General features: G+C 42.5%; 1 long non-coding RNA gene across 4 annotated transcripts; it reads right to left on the minus strand.

Annotated features, from left to right (window-relative positions):
• Nucleotides 1-5,429: 5,429 nt before the first annotated feature.
• LOC129814881 (uncharacterized) lies at nt 5,430-15,658 on the minus strand. Of its 4 annotated transcripts, XR_008753372.1 has the most exons (8): nt 15,487-15,526; nt 15,108-15,226; nt 14,917-15,020; nt 11,007-11,124; nt 8,416-8,466; nt 8,161-8,237; nt 7,822-8,019; nt 5,430-6,717 (listed from the first exon to the last, which is right to left on the minus strand). It is a non-coding gene; the product is annotated as an uncharacterized LOC129814881 (long non-coding RNA). The 4 variants fall into 4 exon arrangements; XR_008753373.1 differs by lacking the exon at nt 15,108-15,226 and having other exon boundaries at nt 15,487-15,658; XR_008753374.1 differs by lacking the exons at nt 11,007-11,124; nt 14,917-15,020; nt 15,108-15,226; nt 15,487-15,526 and adding an exon at nt 8,828-9,645.
• Between the last annotated feature and the right edge of the window lie 7,500 nt (nt 15,659-23,158).

Consider the following 23,158-nt stretch of genomic DNA (forward strand, 5'->3'; position numbering starts at 1 on the left):
TCTATTTGTGAGAGGTAAGTGGTACTTGAGACAGAGGTGCTGCTTCCCACATTAATGGTGTGGCCGTTGGTTTATGGTACAAGCTGTAAGGTATGATGTTTCCTCACAGTGGGCTCTTCAGTCCAGGGTTAACGGTTCTGTTATCGGCAATCTCGCCATCTTACTGTACACTGACTTACTGTAAGTGGTGTCATCACGATTAAAGTTCAGACATGCTGAAAAGCAATTGAAAGGCAAAAGTATAATCCCACAGCACGTTTTACAGTAGGAAAATGGTTGTAAATGTTTTATTCTCATTAAACAACCCATCTCTTGTTGCAGACTGACAATATAATGTACATTTCATCAGGAGCATTATTCATAATTCAAGATGTAGTGCCTCAAAAGGAAACACTACTTATTTATTCTTAATGAATCCCAATTCATTTTGGAGATAATAGAGTATGGATGATGAAGAAAAAAAACCGAAAGATTATTCTAGAAAGACCATACCTGAGTGTGTAGGAAAGGGGTGAACTCTGTCCTCATTGACACCTGGATAGGTGGTGCCTTTGAGCGTATGGATCCAGTAGCATAGCAATGTTTTTTAGAAAGATTATCTATTATATTGACAAAATAGCCGAGTGACCACTCTAACAATGTAAATACATGTCCTCAAAGATTAAAGACAGATGACATCAGGTGGGGCCTTTCTAGCCAATGAGAGGGCATACGTGTGTGAACAACAGGCACAATCAAGTCGTTTTTCTCAATATTGCCAGAATGATACGTGCATTCACACACACTACCGTTCAAACGTTTCGGGTCACTTAGAAATGTCCTTGTTTTTGAAAGAAAAGCATTTTTTTGTCCATTAAAACAACATCAAATTGATCAGAAATACAGTGTAGACATTGTTCATGTAAACTACTATTGTAGCTGGAAATGGCTAATTTTCAATGGAATATCTACATAGGTGTACAGAGGCCCATTATCAGCAAACGTCACTCCTGTGTTCCAATGGCATGTTGTGTTCACTAATCCAAGTTTATCATTTTAAAAGGCTGATTGATCATTTGGAAACCCTTTTGCAATTATGTTAGCACAGCTGAAAACTGTTGTCCTGATTTAAAGAAGCAATAAAACTTGCCTTCTTTAGACTAGTTGAGTATCTGGAGCATCAGCATTTGTGGGTTCAAGTATAGGCTCAAAATGGCCAGAAACAAATAACTTTCTTCTGAAACTCATCAGTCTATTCTTGTTCTGAGAAATGAAGGCTATTCCATGCAAGAAATTGCCAAGAAACTGAAGATCTCGTACAATGCTGTGTACTACTTCCTTCACAGAACAGTGCAAACTGGCTCTAACCAGAATAGAAAGAGGTGTGGGAGGCCCTGGTGCACAACTGAGCAAGAGGACAAGTACATTAGAGTGTCTAGTTTTAGAAACCGACGCCTCACAACTCCTCAACTGGCAGCTTCATTAAATAGTACCCGCAAAACACCAGTCTCAATGTCAACAGTAAAGAGGTGACTCCAGGATGCTAGTCTAAAGAAGGCCAGTTTTATTGCTTCTTTAATCATAAAAACAGTTTCCCGCTGTGCTAACATAATTGCAAAAGGGTTTTCTAATAATCAATTAGCCTTTAAAATGATAAACTTTGATTAGCTAACACATTAACAACATTAACAATGTCTATACTGTATTTCTGATCAATTTTAATGGACAAAAAAAAAAGTGCTTTTCTTTCAAAAACACTTTTGAACGGTAGTGTCTATCAGTACATTTGTAACAGCCAAAACAATACCAAACTTGTATTTGATCAAATAAGCCACCTGTAATTTCGACACTCTCTCATTAACCTCCATACAAAAAAGGACGTATCTCACATGGACAGATTTTGGGTGGAGTAAATCCTCTCGCTTCACATTTCACATCTTCCTCTCCGATAACTTCTTCTGTGTGACATTTTGACATTTTACTCATTTAGCAGACGCTCTTATCCAGTGTGACGTACAGTTAGTGCATTTATCTTAAGATAGCTAGGTGGGAGAACCACATATCACAGGCATAGTAAGTACACTTTTCCTCAATAAAGTAGCTATCAGCAAAGTCAGAGCTAGAATTGGGGAGGGGGGTGGGGGTCAAGTGCCTGTGTTGGTTTAGGATGTGTGGGTGGTCTAGGTGAGGAGGGGGATTATTTCAGATGCTCTTTTAAGAGGTAGGGTTTCTGGCCCTTCGGAAGACGGGCAGGGACTCTGCTGTCCTAGCTTCAGGGGAAAGCTGGTTCCACCATTGGGGTGCCTGGACACAGAAAAGCTTGGACAGGTGCTAAGCGGGAACTGCCCTCCCGTAGGGGTGGGAGGGCCAAGAGATGAGAGGTGGCAGAACGGAGTGCTCGGGTTGGGGTGTAGGGTTTGAGCATAGCCTGAAGGTAGTAAAAGGCAGTTCCTCTTGCTGCTCCGTAGGCAAGTACCATGGTCTTGTAGTGGATGCGAGCTTCAACTGGAATGCATTGGAGTGTGTGGAGGAGCGGGGTGACATGGGAGAACTTGGGACTCGAGAACTAGGCAAGCTGCAGCGTTCTGGATAAGTTGCAGGTGTTTGATGGCACAACCGGGAAGCCGAGCCACGAGCAAGTTTCAGTAGTCCAGACGGGAGATGACAAGTGCCTGGATTAGGACCTGCGCCTCTTCCTGTATGAGGTAGGGCCGTACTATACGGATGTTGTAGAGTCACTGCTTTGATGTTTGCAGAGAATGACAGGGTGTTGTCCAGGGTCACACCATGGTTCTTTACACTCTGGTAGGGTGGCACTGTGGAGTTGTCAACCGTAATGGAGCGGGCAGGCTTTCACCAGGAGGAAGAGCAGCTCCATCTTGTGGAGGTTGAGCTTGAGGTGGTGGGCCGACATACAAGCTGAGATATTTGCCAGGCACGCAGAGAAGCGTGTTGCCACTTGGGTGTTAAAAGGCGGGAAGGAGAAAAGTATTTGAGTGTAATCCACATCGCAATGATAGGAGAGACCATGTGAGGATATGACAGAGCCGAGTGACTTGGTGTATATAGAGAAGAGGGCCTATAACCGAGCCGTGGGGGACACCAGTAGTGAGAGTATGTGGTGCAGACACAGATCCTCTCCGCACCACCTGATAGGAGTGGGTTGCCAGGTAAGATGCAATCCAAGAGTGTGCAGAGCCTGAGACCCCAAGCCCTGAGAGGGAGGAGAGGAGTATCTGATGTTTCACGGTGTCGAAGGCAGTTGAAAGATCTAGGAGGATGAGAACAGAGGAGAGAGACAGTCATCTTTGGCAGTGTGGAGAGCCTCCATGACACGGGGAAAAGCAGTCTTGGTTGAGTGACACGTATTGAAGGTTAGGGCCAAGAAGGTTGTTCTGAGAGAGAGAACGAGAAAGTGGATCAGAGACCTGTATCCCTTTTTTATTTTCTTTCCAAAACATGTGAGCGTGCTGTCTCTGATCCACTTTCTCGTTATCTCTCAGAACAATCTTCTTGACCCTAACCAGCCTGGCTTCAATACTAGTAGTTCCTCTGGATTGACTTACCTTCATGTCTTACAGTAAGAATGGACTGTTGTTTCTCTTTGCTTATTTGGTTACTACATGATTCCATATGTGCTATTTATAGTTTTTAGTTTTGATGTCTTCACTATTATTCTATAATATAGAAATTAATCAAAATAAAGAAAAACCCTTGAATGAGTAGGTGTGTCCAAACTTTTCACTGGTACTGTACATAAAACAACTTATTTTTAGACGTTTCATGTAAAAAGTTAGAGGTACAATTTATTAATAATGATATATAAAATATGATATACAATAACACAGACCTGACTGTACATAAAATAATAGAAAGGGTCTCTCTGACTACACGATGGACAGGTGCCAAAATAATATGTAATAATTATTAAATAAATAATATGTGATTATTTGAGTGGGACTGTGCAGATATGGTGTGAACAGAACAAATGAGGACAAATATTGACTTTAACTCTCTGCTGTACATTGAGCAACTTAAATAAGAAAGACACGGCAAACTGCTGCTTATCATATCTGGGATCTGCAAGTACATTTAAGTCAACAGAATGATTGATTAGATATGAAGGAAAAAACATTGTGTGGTTATGGCGGAATAGAAAAATGCCCACCACGGCCACCAGAGGGAGTTTTTTGAGTTGTGTTTATAGCCACCAAACTGCATTTAACATATTTGTTAAAAAAAATGTAACCCTGTTTTTCTCCCCAATTTCGTGGTATCCAATTGTTAGTAGTTATTGTCTTGTCTCATCGCTACAACTCCCGTACGGGAGAGACGAAGGTCGAGAGCCATGCGTCCTCTGAAACACAACCCAACCAAGCCGTACTGCTTCTTAACACAGCGCGCATCCAACCCGGAAGCCAGCCGCACCAATGTGTCGGAGGAAACACCGTACACCTAGGGACCCGGCCTGCCACAGGAGTCGCTAGTGCGCGATGAGACAAGGATATCCCTACTGGCCAACCCCTCCCTAACCCTGGACGACGCTACGCCAATTGTGCGTCGCCCCATGGACCTCCCGGTCGCGGCTGGCTGCGACAGAGCCTGGGCTCGAACCCAGAGTCTCTGGTGGCACAGCTAGCACTGCGATGCTGTGCCTTAGACCACTGTGCCACCCGGGAGGCCCAAACTGTATTTTTTCTATTTTTAATAATTTTTATTTTACCTTTATTTAACCAGGTAGGCTAATTGAGAACAAGTTATCACTTGCAACTGCGACCTGGCCAAGATAAAGCATAGCAGTTCGACACATACAACAACACAGAGTTACACGTGGAATAAACAAAACATACAGTCAATAATACAGTAGAAAAAAAGAAACAAAGATGGAAAGTGATATTAAAATATATGAAAACCCCCCCCAAAAAACAATGTTTTCAAGGGACAGGAAGGGACAAGAGAAAAACACATCCGACTGCTACGCCATCTTGGAACACTGATAAGTGTGACTTGACTTAAGACCTTGGCTCCAATAAGGAGCACATTAATGAATGTCCTACATTTTCAATACTGCATGGACTATATTATTTTGTTTAACTTTAATATGTCCATCATTTTCATTTGATGTAAAGGTCCAGCACGAGAACATTGAATATGAATTTGATTGATCTGGAAAAAGCAACCATGTTGCCAGTCCTGGCCGTTCTGCCGCCCTCCTCCCCTGCAAAACTACAATAGTGTAGCCTACAGTGTCGGCTCGCAATTACATTTGATAAATGTTCATCCATGTGGTAGGCCTAACGTGTGTAAAACAGCCAGTTGCATTGGCTTCATTAGTCCTGATTCCTATGACTAATCATTTTGAGTATTTAATCTCTAAATATCAGCTACCCAATTTAATCAGGAGTAATCTTGAGCCTATTTGCAATGAGAATCCATATGTGTACACAACGGGAAATGCAGAAGAATTTTATTTTTCACTATGACGCAGCTCATCAAAAATGTACTAATACAACCTTTAAATCACTGATTACTCTGATAATTTAGCCCACAGGGTGAAACTCCCAGACAGAAGTTATAACTAGCCAGAATTACCCTTCTAGATATTGTCCATTTTACTTTGACCTGTCCAGTTTTTAGCACAGCATTGTCGAATAGTCATTTCTGATTGGTTAGAAGAGCATTTTAGAATATAAATTAAAACCAGATAATGGGTCAGTTGGAAATGATATTTGGACACCTTGCAATCATGACGCAATACAGTATGTGCCTACACATGCTGACCGAAGTTACAGAAAGCTAAACCAAGAACCACACAAACCAAAATTGGATACATTGTAAATACAGGTCCAACGAGGAAAAACGTAGCTAGCTAACTATCTGATTGGCTTTTGCAGAAACATATTTTTTTGGAGCATCTGATGAACCTAATGTGGGGAGTGATGAACATGAATTTCTCTGGTCCCTATGTTGCAGTCATGATGCAGCGCTATGATGTCAAATCCTCCCACATGTTTCTACCCAGGTAGCAAAAATATGTTTTATAAACGGGTTATTTAGGTGTTGGATTGGTTGTCTAAACATTCTGAATGCATTCAGATAAACGTTCGGTTTTGGTTAAAGTGTAGGGGACAGATTACATTTTGTAAACATTTGCCAACGTTTGGTAAACGTTGGTATTAGTGTAATTTACGTTGGCCATAAGTTCCTTTTTAAACATAACATCCAACAACGTTTATCAAATGTTGGCAAACATTGGTAATAGGTGTATTTTACAACATTGGTTTGGTTGGGTTTCAAACGTCCATCCAAGTTCGCCAATGTTTAACAAACGTTGGTTAACATTGGTAATAGGTGTTATATGCGATGATGGCTTCAACTAACGAAGACAGGAAATTCCAACTATATATTTAGATTTTCTTTAACCAACAAGGAAATACAAAATACAATATAAAACTGTTAATTACTAACTCTTGAATAACTATAATTGGATTAGCAACTAATTACATTACTATTTCCCTAGTATTTCCCTTTTTTACCACTGGACATATTTAATAAAATCACTGGAGTTACAAAATGTCCTCTTTAGTTAAAAAGCATGAGGGTCGACTCTGTGCTTGTGCTCCTTCTCTCTCTTGGGCTTCTGTCTCTTGGGCTTCTGTCTCTTGGGCTTCTGTCTCTTGGGCATCTGTCTCTTGGGCTCATGCTTCCGTCGCTCTCCATTATTTCAGGTGCTGTGGTCTGAAACAAAGTAACTGAGTGTTAAAACTCATCATTGAACTAGCATTTATTTGAGGGGCACAGTCAGCTCGTGCTCTCTCACACCATTTGGGCACACAGAGCTCTTTCTGTTTATCTGCGACTCTCTTCTTCTCTGGAGACAGATGTGTCAATTTTGACAAGTAACGTTACAGAATAAGAACATTACCTAGCATTATGGGATAGTGGTGAATTAAACAAACATGGCTGTGCCCATGAAGTAGACCCATCGACAGCTTAATAGGTTGTATAGTTACTAATGTATAGTTAGGCATAACTTGCATGTGGTAATTCGTATCTACTGCTGTTACTTCGCTAATGTTTTGCTTCGTGGATTACTACAGTATTTAGCTAGACTAGGCTAAACATCCAGCTGTTGTGTTAGCGAGCTACGAGGGAGTCGATCATACAACTGAATTATTCAGATAAATTACAATGAAGAACAACATTTGCATGTAAGTAAAACACTTGTGCTGCTGTTGCGTACTGTTAATGAACACAAAAATATCTGACGTTGAACTCCACCTGTCCTCCATCTGTTTTTGTTGCCCCCCTACTTAAATGGCGTATGCTTCAGGCATTCACCTATTTCGGTCTCACACTCAGTGATTTTGGCCTCTTTGTGGCATCTGATGCAGGCCGCTGAATGAGATTGAAACGCGTCACGATTCAGTTTAATTAGCAGTAAAGCAGCACAATATGGTATTTTATTGTAGATCTAGGACAAGGAGGCCAATGGATTCTGGGTATATAGATGTTGGTTGTCTTCTGAGCTATAAATAATAAAGGTTCTACTAGGGTATCCGGTATAAATGTGCACCTACTTGTCATGACTCTTAAAAGAGGCAGGTCTTCGAATGCCAACTTTTTTCTCCCTTTCATACTGAACTGGGACAACAGTCTGTTGGTCCCAATGTGCCATATCATCCTCCTCACAGTCTTCCCTACGGTGTTGGACCCATACATACTGAGATAAGATGTCTAGTTGAGTAATTGAGAATTTGATTACTGGTATGTCTGACAGAAACAATGAAAAAGATGTGTTTATCTTTTTGTGTTAAAGAAGTACTTGCAGTGAAAACATACCAATTGTTTGTGAAAATTCTCCTCTGTTGAGATCCGCTTACACAGTAGCTTCAGGTCAGCCACAGAGTCTTAACAGTGATGGCAGAATGTCGAGGTCCTCAGCTGTGGTCGATGGCCTTGTAGCAATAAGGAGCCTCAGTTGCTCTTGCTGGTTCTCAATTATAATGTCTAGCTTCATCAGTACCTTTGTCTGGAAGGCTTAACAAGACAACATCATTGATTAGAATGGAGACATATAATTAAGTCCTAGACAAGCTGTTTTAGCAGAAAGGATTAAAGGGGAGTTGCTATTTTGACCAAAGCACTGTTAAATCACAGATGAACATGTACAATACTAACCAGACATCATTGCAATTATCCCCTGAGACTGCACAGCACTTGTGGATGCAGATTCCTTTTGTTGGAGACCTATGAGTCTGGATAGGAGGTTTAGCGTAAAGCAATTAATTCATTCTTATTAACAGTGCATTGTGACATTTCAGAAAAACACAACGGTTTTGATTGAGGGGGAAAATAGAGAGGGATATGTTGATACTGTTGGGCACTACTAAGGGAGGTTGACTATGTACTGTAACAGATATGCAAAATTCTTACTGGATGCTGCAGGTAGCGCTATTCCACCAGTTGTTGTTTTGGCTGGTAGGCCTGTAGGAAGTTCAGATTAAACTCAGGTATGGGAATTCAATATGCTATTATAGTCAACACCAAAGATAAATGGACAGTAACCCAGTTGTGGTGCATTGGACACTTTGGATTGTCCTTTTTACGGGATATCTTTGGGTAATTACAAATCATAAGAAGCATGATTTATTTGGCATTGCATTGGGCCAAAATTCTGTTAGTTGCAAAATCATAAATCATTTCTCCATATAAGACACCTTCATTTGTGCCCTGAAAAAGGAAAAAGATGGCGCTGAAGAACATGGCTGACTTTTTACTTTCCCCCAACCAATTGTGCTATTTTGTACATTTTTGGGGCATCTTGTGTAACTTATTTTTTACTTACTGTGTACATAATGTTGCTGCTACTGTCTCTTATGACCGAAAATAACTTCTGGACATCAGAAAAGCGATTACTCATTGCGGACTGGAAGAAACTTTTTCCTTTAACGAGTCCTACGAGAAGGATATCCTGCTTTCACTAGAACAGGCCCAGATCCACGTCTTTTGTGTGAAGAAAAGACGCTGGAAAAGGGGCCGCAGATCGGGCAGCCTTCTGAGAATCCGTAGGCGAGCGAGTAAACTCCCACTGCCATCCGTTCTTCTTGCTAACGTGCAATCATTGGAAAATAAAACCGATGACCTACGATTAAGATTATCCTACCAACGGGACATTAAAGACTGTAACCTCTTATGTTTCACCGAGATGTGGCTGAATGACGATACGGACAATATAGAGCTAGCGGGATTTTCCATACACCGGCAGAACAGAGACGCTACCTCTGGTAAGACGAGGGGCGGATGTGTGCGTCTATTTGTCAATAACAGCTGGTGCGCGATGTCTAATATTAAAGAAGTCTCGAGGTATTGCTCACCTGAGGTAGAGTACCTTACGATAAGCTGTAGATCACACTATCTTCCAAGAGAGTTCTCATCTATATTATTCGTAGCTGTCTATTTACCACCACAGAACAAACCTGGCACTCAACCAACTCTATAAGGCCATAAGCAAAGAAGAAAATGCTCACCCAGAAGTGGCACTCCTAGTGGCCGGGGACTTTAATGCAGGCAAACATAAATCAGTTTTACCAAATTTTTACCAGCATGTCAAATGTGCATCCACAGAAAGAAAAATCCTAGACCACCTTTACTCCACACACAGAGATGCATACAAAGCTCTCCCCCACCCTCCATTTGGCAAATCTGACCATAATTCGACCCTCCTGATTCCTGTATACAAGCGAAAACTAAAGCAGGAAGTACCAGTGACTCGCTCAATACGGAAGTGGTCAGATGATGCGGATGCTACACTACAGGACTGTTTTGCTAGCACAGACTAGAATATGTTCCGGGATTCATCCAATGGCATTGAGGAGTACACCACATCAGTCATCGGCTTCATCAATAAGTGCATCGACGACGTCGTCACCACAGTGACTGTACGTACACATCCCAACAAGAAGCCATGGATTACAGGCAACATCCACATCGAGCTAAAGGCTAGAGCCTCCGCTTTCAAGGAGTGGGACACTAATCCGGACAACTATAAGAAATCCCGCTATGCCCTCTGATGAACAATCAAACAAGCAAAGCGTCAATATAGGATTAAGATTTAATCCTACTACACCGGCTCTGGCGCTCGTCATTGTGGCTGGGCTTGAAAACTATTATGGACTACAAAGGGAAACCCAGACACGAGCTGCCCAGTGACGCGAACCTACCAGACGAGCTAAATGCCTTTTATGTTCACTTCGAGGCAAGCAACACTGAAGCATGTACGAGAGCACCAGCTGTTCTGGATGACTGTGTGATAACGCTCTCGGTAGCCGATGTGAACAAAACCTTTAAGCAGGTCAACATTCACAAAGCCGCTGGACCAGATCGATTACCAAGACGTGTACCCCCCCCCCCCCCCCCCCTTTCACGGTAAAGGCTAAACTTGTTGTATTCGGCGCATGTGACAAATAAAGTTTGATTTGATATCTGGGCGGTAGAGTTAAACGTAAAGTTTTCTCTGGAAAGCAGGGTTCCATAAAAAACGAATCTATACCAGTTGCTATATCAGTTGTCATAAGCATCGGATCTATACCCTGATGAAGACAGCTTGGCTGTCGAAACGTTGGATATACATTTTTTGCATCTGAGCTCCTAGAGTGTGCGGCTCTCCTTTATTTTAAAGTTTTTTTACTTCGCTAGCCAGCACCTGGCCTAAATAGGTGTGCATTTCTTTTTCTTCTCGATAAGCATCGGATCTACACATATATTAATATACTCATCTTACTACTGCTGTCATCAGAACAACCAGTCGGGTAACGAGCTGCGATGGTGTGTGGTCGTGTTTCCATTTCGCTAGTGCTTTCCACATTGAAGGTTTATTTCTGAACTTTTTTGTAAAGCGGCGTGCCTTGCAGGAGTCATTTGAGAAATTTGGACAAATAGATTACATTTGGGGGAACAGAAACATAACGGTGACAGAGTGACTTTTGGTTAATTAAGGACAAACTACATTGGTGGTACACTTTTACCAGTTGTTGTGTGAGGGAGGACACGGTTGCTATATTTAGGCCACCTCTCCTTGTCAGGAGTGTCTCCTCTCTTCAGCTTCTTGCCGTAGCCTGTAGATGGCCAGTAGCACAGGAATCCCTGAAAGGAAAATGTACTTGATTGTGATCCATAGGCATTAACAGCACAGTACAGACCACGTATGAATTAGTTTCATGTTATGGTTCTATTTCACAGCTTCTAAAGAAGTTAGCACCTTCTTAGTGGTCACGATCCATGACAAACTTTTATTAATTGAGCGGTTGAGTGACACATCAGAGAACTCTGTTGATTAGGCTACTCTGAAGACATCATTATACTGTTATTTCAGTATTACACTTACAACTTGTTACATCTTGTGAAGAATTCTCAGAAATATAGCAGTCCTCACTCTCCTTGACCATTACAGCTGATTTGTTTAGGCTTGCCAGTGGAAGGACTCTAATTGAGGTATTCCCTGTCCTACCATGGTACACTCCAATCAATCTTGTGTCACAGGGCTCAGAAAATAATGACTCAAGGTCCTGGTACACCCTGCAGAGGAACCCACCGCCCTTGTGACACTTCCTCGCACACCTCGCAGAACTTGTTCCCTGTCTGGAACACATTGTCAGGCCTCCTGCATTTCACACTTTGTTGTTCCTTGGCAAACACAGGTCTTTTAACCACAGCGACAGTCTCGGAAAGACGTTTGACAATCTGGGCCAAGAGATGGTGTCCAGAGCGAACCATCTTCTATAGATTCTGATTGTAGTTTTCAAATGGAAAGCCAGAACAGTTGTCCTGTCCACGAAATTGCATCAACTGCAATGTGGAGCATGCTATGCACATTGTAAACAGCAAACTCTGGGCCGTACAGCTCCCTGGCCTTCTTGACAAAATAGGTCAGCAGCTCTTTTGCATAGTCATAGTGCTGCTCAATGAGGTCTGGACAGACAACTATACACATAGCCACTGAGAAGCAATTTTTTTTAGATAGGTTGTAGCAAACTTAAGTACAAGTTTGCCCGTGTACAGCATGATTTGGTGGAATTCAGTGGCTTTCCATCTTTCGATTTCATCTAGACTCCTGGCTTACGAGCAAAGATGTTGGGCACTGCTGGTTTCAGCTCCAACATGCGGGCACTGATATTTGCAATATGACTCCTAGACATTCTTGTTTCCCTCTTTCCATGCATCCAAGTCAGAATCAACTTCTTTGTGACACCCAGACAAGCCTGATGCATATAGTCTACTGGAAAGGCCTTCACCATGTCAATGTCCAACTCTAATGTCCAACTCACCTGTTGGTGATGTTCTTGTTGAGTGTGCTGTCTAAATGACTTGTCAGTGCATGCCTCTAGGTCTTCTACAGTCTGATATGTAACTCACCCAAGCCAGACTCCCTTCTGGGTGCATCTTCAGTTAGTGCTAAATACGGCTGCTAGAATCCTGACTAGAACCCCAAAATTTGATCATATTACTCCAGTGCTAGCCTCCCAACACTGGCTTCCTGTTAAGGCAAGGGCTGATTAAGGTTTTACTGCTAACCTACAAAGCATTACATGAGGTTGCTCCTACCTATCTTTCCGATTTGGTCCTGCCGTACATACCTACACGTATGCTATGGTCACAAGACGCAGGCCTCCTAATTGTCCCTAGAATTTCCAAGCAAACAGCTGGAGGCAGGGCTTTCTCCTATAGAGCTCAATTTTTATGGAATGGTCTGCCTACCCATGTGAGAGACGCAGACTCGGTCTCAACTTTTAAGTCTTTACTGAAGACTCATCTCTTCAGTAGGTCATATGATTGAGTGTAGTCTGGCCCAGGAGTGTGAAGGTGAACGGAAAGGCTCTGGAGCAACGAACCGCCCTTGCTGTCTCTGCCTGGCCGGTTCCCCTCTCTCCACTGGGATTCTCTGCCTCTAACCCTATTACAGGGGCTGAGTCACTGGCTTACTGGTGCTCTTTCATGCCGTCCCTAGGAGGGGTGCGTCACTTGAGTGGGTTGAGTCACTGACGTGATCTTCCTGTCTGGGTTGGCGCCCCCCCTTGGGTTGTGCCGTGACGGAGATCTTTGTGGGCTATACTCGGCCTTGTCTCAGGATGGTAAGTTGGTGTTGAAGATATCCCTCTAGTGGTGTGGGGGCTGTGCTTTGGCAAAGTATATCCTTCCTGTTTGGCCTTGTCTGGGGGTATCATCGGATGTGGCCACAGTGTCTCCTGACCGCTCCTGTCTCAGTCTCCATTATTTATGCTGCAGTAGTTTATGTGTCGGGGGCTAGGATCAGTTTGTTATATCTGGACTACTTCTCCTGTCTTATCCGGTGTCCTGTGTGAATTTAAGTATGCTCTCTCTAATTCTCTCTCTTTCTCTCTTTCTTTCTCTCTCTCGGAGGACCTGAGCCCTAGGACCATGCCTCAGGACTACCTGGCATGATAACTCCTTGCTGTCCCCAGTCCACCGGGCCATGCTGCTGCTCCAGTTTTGCCTGCAGCTATGGAACCCGGACCTGTTCACCGGATGTGCTACCTGTCCCAGACCTGCTGTTTTCAACTCTCTAGAGACAGCAGGAGCAGTAGAGATACTCTTAATGATCGGCTATGAAAAGCCAACTGACATTTACCCCTGAGGTGCTGACTTGCTGCACCCTCAACAACTACTGTGATTATAATTATTTGACCATGCTGGTCATTTATGAACATTTTAACATCTTGGCCATGTTCTGTTATAATCTCCACCCGGCACAGCCAGAAGAGGACTGGCCACCCCTCATAGCCTGGTTCCTCTCTAGGTTTCTTCCTAGGTTTTGGCCTTTCTAGGGACTTTTTCCTAGCCACCGTGCTTCTACACCTGCATTGCTTACTGTTTGGGGTTTTAGGCTGGGTGTCTGTCCAGCACTTTGAGATATTAGCTGATGTAAGAAGGGCTTTACAAATAAATTTGATTGATATGCACATCTCTCACATTCGTAGTATCCTGAGAATTGTTTGAACCCTCCTAGGATTTTTACTTGCCTGCCTCTATACACCATTCCCTCATCTTGAAGCTTCTTCATCTCTTGTATGGTATCATTAAGAAAGTTGAGGTCATTCGGTTTAGAATTTCCACATGACAGTGCATCTGGGAAAACTATCGGTGGGGTGTTGAGACCACACAACGCAGACCGGGTAACGGTTTTTGAGCTTTTGAATAGGGGTAGTCCATCAACATTCAGACACATTCAAATACTCAGTCTCATCTGTGAAGCAACTGGGACACTTGTCTAGGTTCTTCTTCAGCATGTTCTCTACTCCCCAAAACACATAGTCAATGCCAGACTTCATTTCGACCTGCACATGTTTATCAGTTTTTAACAGTGTACGTGCACTACATGGCAGATCATCAACTCCATGTTTTTTCAGTATCTTGAGAAAACCATCTGCTGCGGTATGCTTTATATTATTCACAACAAGCCAAGAGGCTAAGTCTTCTCTTAGAGTGGATTCCATCACTCTGTCATTGTCTGAGTCCCCATAAATATTCCTTTGACTGATTTCTCCATCATCATCGGCTCCATTAATGTCCCCTTCACTGATTTCCCCATCACCATCATTGTTGGCTCCATGATTGTCAATTTCTCTGATTTTGTTTGATGTCTCTAAGTCATAAGGACTTGATGTGCATTCCATAGCAATTTCTGACTCCGCAGGATCAATGTGCCTTTCATGGCCTGGCCTATTTAAGCTACAGTCCTTTAGTAGTTTTCTCCTTGAGTCAATCCATTTCCTGTTATAGCAGCATTCTCTCGCTCTATCCATTATATCCTGAAATTAATGTATTGATCGTGTCATTGAGATATATACACAGTGGCTAGTGGGGTGCTTAGTTGAGTAATTGGGTGGGTTAATTCATTTCAATAATTCATATAATCACCTTATGTTAGGTGGCTGGAGGAGGAGGAAGACTCTTGCAAAGAGTAAGTTACCAAGGGCTGCAGCTGGTTCGTTGACTGGCTTGTTGGCAGGCTGTAGCTGTAGCTGCAGACAGAAAACAGAGATTGCCATGTTTCAATGCATGGTGACTTGATCTAAGTTACATTGAAACATCTGTGTCAGCGAACACACCCCGGGGCTTGGCTTGAGAAATCCAAAGCAGAAATGACTTGGCAAAAGGAGAATGACGATCCGAAGAACTCAAGGCAAGGGGGTAACGTAACGTTACGGCTGGTCAGCTGGCTGGTTAACTGGCAGAACGGTAAAGTTAGATAATGTTAATAAGCCTAGTTTACTCTAACGTTAGTCAACTTAGCTAATGCTAACGTTACGTTAAGTGAGTCAACTGAGTTAGGTAAGCTAACGTTAGCCGACATTACCTTGTTCTAAAACGTTAACTTATTTAACTTAATGTTAGCTTGCTAACTCCAGGCATTCAGTTGTTTAATAATCTAACATCAACACTGATTACATAATTAAAAGCTAATGTAACCACAAATATAAAAATTACCAAGTGACCCGACGACGTTACTGCAGTAACGTAAACTCACCCCATTCCGTACAAATGTGCGCAACCGCAACATTCAAACGAGGCTACAAAGAAAACTAATGGGACTGTAGCGACTGTGTTGACTTCAAAATTGGGGGATGTAAACTAGGTTTCTATTCAAGCATTGATCGACATGGTAATGTCTCTATAGTATTGGAGAAAAGTTGAAAAAACTGACCCTCCGTTACATCGTGGCATGTCATGTCGTAACGTACAGCACACATAAAGCAACTATTTCTGTCTTACAATCTCTCTCCACCAGGTGTAGCACTTCTCTCATCGTTTAAAAACAAGAAATGGACAGTGACGGGGTAAGGGGGGATACCAAGTCATTTTCTGCGTCATCATTGCATGCGATCATCATTCTCAAAGCCGCTGTTTACTTCTAAGATCACTTTAGCACCGCCCTAAAAACCCGATTCATATTCGACACAAACCTTCAAATAGGTATGTAATGACACATTATATAAACTCTTTATAGTGTTTTATTTACATTTTAGAGGCGATAAGGTGGACAGATCGAGTGAAAAAAAGCAAACTTCCCACACAACATTTCTCCTTCTTACTATCACGCATTAGTTTCGCTTCCCCACCCGCCATTTTTAAAAAGACCCGACGGGGCTCATTGCCTGCTTGAATTATGCAGAAACGGGTAGCGTGTAGGTCATGTAATAGATTCTGTTGGAAAGGGGAGAAATTGTGCTTTACAATGGTATTGACAGTACAGTTGATCTGGAAGTATTACGTTTTTGGGGCGCTAAAATAAGGGCAATTGTACGGACCAAGGCAATGTACGAGTTTACGTTAATTCACTTAAGTGACAGTTAGAAAAGAGTGTCTTGTCTGCGACCACACTCGCATTCCGCAAACAAGTTGATGGAACTGTGCGTTTCTATGACAATGTGAGTGTAAGCAAAAGTTCATTTTGAAACCTAGTGACAACGTTTATAAACGTTGGCCAAGAGTTCCCTTTTGTACATGTCAAACAGTAACAAATCCCTACCTATTGGCTACATTGGAATACGTTTCAAATACATTTATTTTGAAACCTACTGATAACGTTTATAAACGTTGGCCAATAGTTTATTCTCGTACGTGTCAAACTGTACCAAATCCCAACCTATTGGCTACGTTGGAATAGGTTCCGAATACATTTATTTTGAAACGTTCATTTTGAAACCTCCTGACAACGTTTAGAAACATTGACCAAGAGTTCCCTTTCATACGCGTCAAACAGTACCACATCACAAACTATTCAACATTGGAATATGTTTCAAATACATTTATTTTTAAACGTTTATTCATGAATGTAGTCTCCTCGTAATTAACAGTGTTGCGTGTCCTGACGAGAAGGCAAACTTTTCTTGCTGTGTCAGGCCAAATCAGGCATAATTAGCTCATTATTATGGATGTATGAAGAACGTTTCCAGCGAGTGAGCTATGGAACATATAAAACAAACAACTGGTTCGCGTCCATAAATATGGAGCACATTTTCCCACCAGCAATGTTTCCATCGAATTGATAAAAGGCTGTGCGTGATGATGTAGTACACATACAATTAACTTTTGCGGTAATTTCAATTCTACTGATGATTTTGTCCCAAAAATGTGTTATATAGTGAATGTGCCCATTCAGGAATTAGCAAGTGCGCTCTAGCCAACAGCTCGCAGACACAGTGGGGCTTGCCTACATGATGAGATTATTATGGACAAAAGACAAGATAATTTTTATTTGTCAAACAGCAGCCAAGCATCGATCATCATATCACCAGAATAATATTTCTAAGAAAGGAGCATCAAACTCATCACCGTGCACTTTCACCACATTGTGAAGTTCATCATCATTTATTTCATATGTAGCCTAATAAACTGCTTACTTTTCTGAGTCAGTGGGAGAACCACACAACATATCATCACGCGACTCCAAGTTTACTTCGATGTGATGCCTATTATATAAATATTTGTGCATAACAGTGTTTCCACCGCCATTTCTCACACAATTACTTTTATAGACACAAAAAGATCCCACCTCTTCTAGCATATTTTGTTTTGTCGACATTTGGAAAGTTCACCGACAAATTTTCTGTTTTACATAAGGCCTGTCACTACATCTTTATCCAATGTAATTTACTTGCATGGATGGAAATCTGGTTACTGTCATACATTTGATCTCCAGCCAGTAGGCTACAGAAAACAACACTATTTTTACCTTAGGCTATTAGGCTACATGATTTATGTAAAAAATAAATTGACAGAACATTGGGGGAGCGCCGCTATTTTGCGCCCCTTCCTTTGACAAAGTGGGCGCTACTTATCATGGAGCGGCATCAGTGCTCACCTAAATGTCCCATATGCCACTGAGTGAGAGAAATTGTCTTTGGGAAGAATTACGTAAGGTATATAGTGCATTCCAAACCTATTCAGACACCTTTACTTTTTCCACAATTTGTTACGTTACAGCCTTATTCTAAAATTGATTAAATTGTCCCCCCCCCCTCATAAATCTACACACAATACCCCATCATGACAAAGCAAAAACAGGTTTTCACATTTACATAAGTATTTAGACCCTTTACTCAGTACTTTGTTGAATCACCTTTGGCAGCGATTACAGCCTTGAGTCTTCTTGGGTATGACGCTACAAGCTTGGCATACCTGTTTTTGGGGACTTTTTCCAATTCCCCTGTTCAGATCCTCTCAAGAACTTTCAAGTTTGGATGGGGAGCGTCGCTGAACAACTATTTTCAAGTCTCTCCAGAGATGTTCGATCGTGTTCAAGTCCGGGCTCTGGCTGGGCCACTCAAGGACATTCAGAGACTTGTCCCGAAGCCACTCCTGCGTTCTCTTGGCTGTGTGCTTAGGGTCGTTGTCCTGGAAAATGAACCTTCACCCCAGTCTGAGGTCCTGAGCTCTCTGGAGCAGGTTTTCATCAAGGATCTCTCTGTACTTTATACCGTTTATCTTTCCCTCGATCCTGACTTGTCTCCCAGTCCCTGCCGCAGAAAAACACCCCCCAGCATGATGCTGCCACCACCATGCTTCAACATAGGGATGGTAGCAAGTTTCCTCCAGACGTGATGCTTGGCATTCAGCTAAAGAGTTCAATCTTGGTTTCATCAGACCAGAGAATCTTGTTTCTGATCTTTTAGGTGCCTTTTGGCAAACTCCAAGCGGGCTGTAATTAGGGTTGCACATTTTGGGGAATATTCAGAGATGGAAACTTTACATTGGAATTAACGGGAATATATGGGATTTAACGAGAATATATGGAAATTAACGGAAATATATGCAAATTAATATTAATACCATTTAAATGTGGATGTTTCTTGCATTGGATATATTTACCATATCATATGGAGACAGAAACATAAACCTTTTACCTTATCATAAGTAGACATAATTGCAAATGATTAAATCCTTCCAATAGAAATAAAAAAACGATTTAGTTACGAATTTAACTTTAATTAAATGAGTTGACTCTTCACATGGGATGGTTTCACTGAACAACAAAAGAAAGGGAATATTGAATGATCCCCAATGATCCATCTCATCTCCCAAAAACGTTTTCAACATTCATCTGTAAATTGTTAGTCTTGAAACTAAAGCTTTGGTTGTCTTCCTCTCAGGCTTCCATGTCTTCTCCCTGGACCTCCTCAATGTCCACATCTTGAACATCAGACTCTGAGGCCTCATCTTCACTGTCACTTTCCAACCTTGTTGAGGATGGCTCATTGTCAGACTCAAAAAGCCTCAAATTTGCCTGGATGGCTACCAATTTTTCAACCTTTGTATTGGTCAGCCTGTTGCGTGCTTTAGTGTGTGTGTTCCCAAACAAGGACCAGTTGCGCTCTGAGGTAGCTGATGTTGGTGGGATTTGGAGGATGATGGAGGCAACAGGGGAAAGAGCCTTAGATCCACAAAGTCCCTTCCACCATGTGGCTGATGAGATATGTTGGCACGACTGCTATATTGCAACTCCATCCCAAAGCCCTTGCTTGGAAGTGTACTTCGCCAGACTGCCAAGAACCTTGCCCTCATCCAGGCCAAGGTGGCGAGACACGGTAGTAATGACACCATAGGCCTTGTTGATCTCTGCACCAGACAGGATGCTCTTGCCATCATACTTGGGGTCCAACATGTACGCTGTGGCGTGTATGGGCTTCAGGCAGAAGTCTTCACGCTTTTTGATGTATTTCAGAACTGCAGTTTCCTCTGCTTGGAGCAACAGTGAAGTGGGCAGGGCAGTACGGATTTCTTCTCTTACATCTACAAGCAGAGTCTGAACATCAGACAGGATTGCATTGTCTCCATAAATCTGTGCAATGGCTACTGCTATAGGTTTCAGGCTGCTTACCACTCTCTCCCAAAATACATCATCCAGGAGGATCCTCTTGATGGGGCTGTCCATATCGGCAGACTGTGATATGGCCATTTCTTGGAGAGACTCCTTCCCCTCCAGGAGACTGTCAAACATGATGACAACACCACCCCAATGGGTTTTGCAAGGGCAGCTTCAATGTGGTGCTCTTATTCCTCTCACTTTGCTTGGCGAGGTAGATTGCTGCTATAACTTGATGACTCTTCACATACCGAACCATTTCCTTGGCTCTCTTGTAGAATGTATCCATAGTTTTCAGTGCCATGATATCCTTGAGGAGAAGATTCAATGCATGAGCAGCACAGCCAATGGGTGTGATGTGAGGGTAGGACTTCTCCAATTTAGACCAAGCAGCCTTCATGTTCGCAGCATCGTCTGTCACCACTGCAAATACCTTCTGTGGTCCAAGGTCATTGATGACTGCATTCAGCTCATCTGCAATGTAAAGACCGGTGTGTCTGTTGTCCCTTTTGTCTGTGCTCTTGTAGAATACTGGTTGAGGGGTGGAGATGATGTTGCTAATTATTCCTTGCCCACGAACATTCGACCACTCATCAGAGATGATTGCAATACAGTCTGCTTTCTCTATGATTTGCTTGACCTTCACTAGAACTCTGCATCCATCAAATGAGTAGATCAAGCATGTCTGGTTGGAGGGGTGTATGCTGGGTGAAGAACATTCAGAAATCTCTTCCAATACATATTGCCTGTGAGCATCAGAGGTGAACCAGTTGCATACACAGCTCGAGAAAGTCATTTATCAGCATTTCTCTGACTACGCTCCTCCATTGAGTCAAAAAAACGTAGGATCCAGGAGGACCATGAGCTGTTGCTATCGATAAGGTGTCTGTTTCATCATTTTCACCTCGAAAGGAGGAGAGGGACTTTTGTCAGAGGTTGCTTGTTGTGAGCGCTGAGGGAACTTTATGCATTTGACCAGATGATTCTACATCTTTGTAGCATTCTTCACATATGATTTGGCACAGTATTTGCAAATGTACACAGCTTTTCCTTCTACATGAGCTGCAGTGAAATGTCTCCACACATCAGATAGTGCCCGTGGCATTTTCCTGTAAAGATTAGAAAGAAATTAGTAAAAAATACATTCAAAAAATTACATGTACAGATAAATAATTAAGCAGTTAGATTAAACAACTCCTTTGTAAGATAAATGTTTTAAAATGAAACATGTATGGAAACAGGTGAATTAACACTCAGTTAGCAGGCTCAAGTAAGCTAAAACCCACATGGTAGCAAAAACTAACTAGCAGAAATTGTTGACAAGTTAGAAATGATTTAAACACTTTGCTATAGGCTCCTATTTACTAGTTAACAAAAAATCATGCATGTCATATAAAATATATTCATGTCACCAAGTATTGTAATCAAAACTTTCCAGAAAGCATGTAGTCCTTGGCTCAGACAGTGTAGTGTGGGCTCAATAGCAGCTCATTAGTGTGCAAGATCTTGAGAATCAGCTGTACATGTGATGGAAGAGTGCACTGCACATGTGATGGTAGGATGCACTGTGCATGCAGAGGGTTGCAATTCCATTGAATTGGGGATAGTTTAACAAAAATATGCCACAAGACCTAGAATTGCCTTATGTGTATTCCACAAAAAAAGGTTCACTGTTATAAGCTACATTTTTTGATGAATTTAAGCAAAATTACCAAAATTCCCGGGCTTAACTTCCCATGGAAGATTTACAGAAAATGTACGGAAATTTACCGGTAAGTTTCCGAACCTTTGCAACCCTAGCTGTAATGTGCCTTTTACTGAGGAGTGGCTTCCGTCTGGCCACTCTACCATAAAGGCCTGATTTGTAGAGGGCTACAGAGGTGGTTGTCCTTCTGGAAGGTTCTCCCACCCCGATTGCTCAGTTTGGCCGGTTGGCCAGCTCTAGGAAGAGTGTTGGTGGTTCCAAACTTGTTCCATTTAAGAATGATCAAGGCCACTGTGTTCTTGGGGACCTTCAGTGCTGCATAATTGTTTTGGTACCCTTCCCCAGATCTGTGCCTTGACACAATCCTGTCTCGGAGCTCTACAGACAATTCCTTTGACCTCATGGCTTGGTTTTTGCTCTGACATGCACTGTCAACTGTGGGACCTTATATAGACACGTGTGTGCCTTGCCAAGTCATGTCCAATCAATTTAATTTACTACAGGTGGACTCCAATCAAGTCGAAGAAACATGATCAGGATGATCAATGGAAACAGGATGCGCCTGAGTTCAATTTCGAGTCTCATAGCAAAAGGTCTGAATACTTAAGTAAATAAGTAATATTTTTTATACATTTGTAAAAATTTCTACGAACCTGTTTTCGCTTCGTCGTCATGGGGTATTGTCTGTAGGTTACATTTACATTTACATTTAAGTCATTTAGCAGACGCTCTTATCCAGAGCGACTTACAAATTGGTGCATTCACCTTATGACATCCAGTGGAACAGCCACTTTACAATAGTGCATCTAGATCATTTTAAGGGGGGGGGGGGGGGGGGGGGGGGGCAGAAGGATTGCTTTATCCTAGGTATTCCTTGAAGAGGTGGGGTTTCAGGTGTCTCCGGAAGGTGGTGATTGACTCATCAACAAGGTTGATGAGGATTTTTTATTTATTGAATCCATTTTAGAATAATGCTGTAACGTAACAAAATAATGCACTGTATGTGTTGTTGGAGGAGCATTTTGGTCAGTTTAGCTCGGGAAATTCCGCCCTTGTCAATCTGTTGCTCTGCCTATTCCTGCCTAAAGGGTGGGCTGGCCCTGCATGTTGCAACATGGTCTTTGTGTGTGTGTGAATGATAGGACCTCCCGAGTGGCGCTTCTACAGACCCGGGTTCATTCCTGGGCTGTGCCACAATCGTCCGGGAGTCCCATAGGACTGCGCACAACTGACCCAGCGTCATCCTGGTTAGGTGAGGGTTTAGCGAGGGGGATGTTACTTGGCTCATTGTTCTCTAGCAACTCCTTGTGGCGGACCAGGTGCCTGCAGGCTGACCCTGGTCGGCAGTCGAATGGTGTTTCTTCCGACACATTGGTGCGGCTGGCTTCCGGGTTAAGCTGGCGTGTGTTAAGGTGCAACGTAAGGTGGGTCATGTTTCAGAGGACGGATGACTCCACCTTCATCTCTCCCGAGCCAGTTGGAGAGTTGCAGCAATGAGACAAGATCAAAATTGGGGGGAAAGGGGGGGGAAAATACAAAAAGAAAAATAAGAGGCGAATGATTAAATCACATTTCACCAAAACAAAAGT

The sequence above is a fragment of the Salvelinus fontinalis genome, chromosome 18 (genome assembly GCF_029448725.1).
Source record: "Salvelinus fontinalis isolate EN_2023a chromosome 18, ASM2944872v1, whole genome shotgun sequence".
Lineage (NCBI taxonomy): Eukaryota > Metazoa > Chordata > Actinopteri > Salmoniformes > Salmonidae > Salvelinus > Salvelinus fontinalis.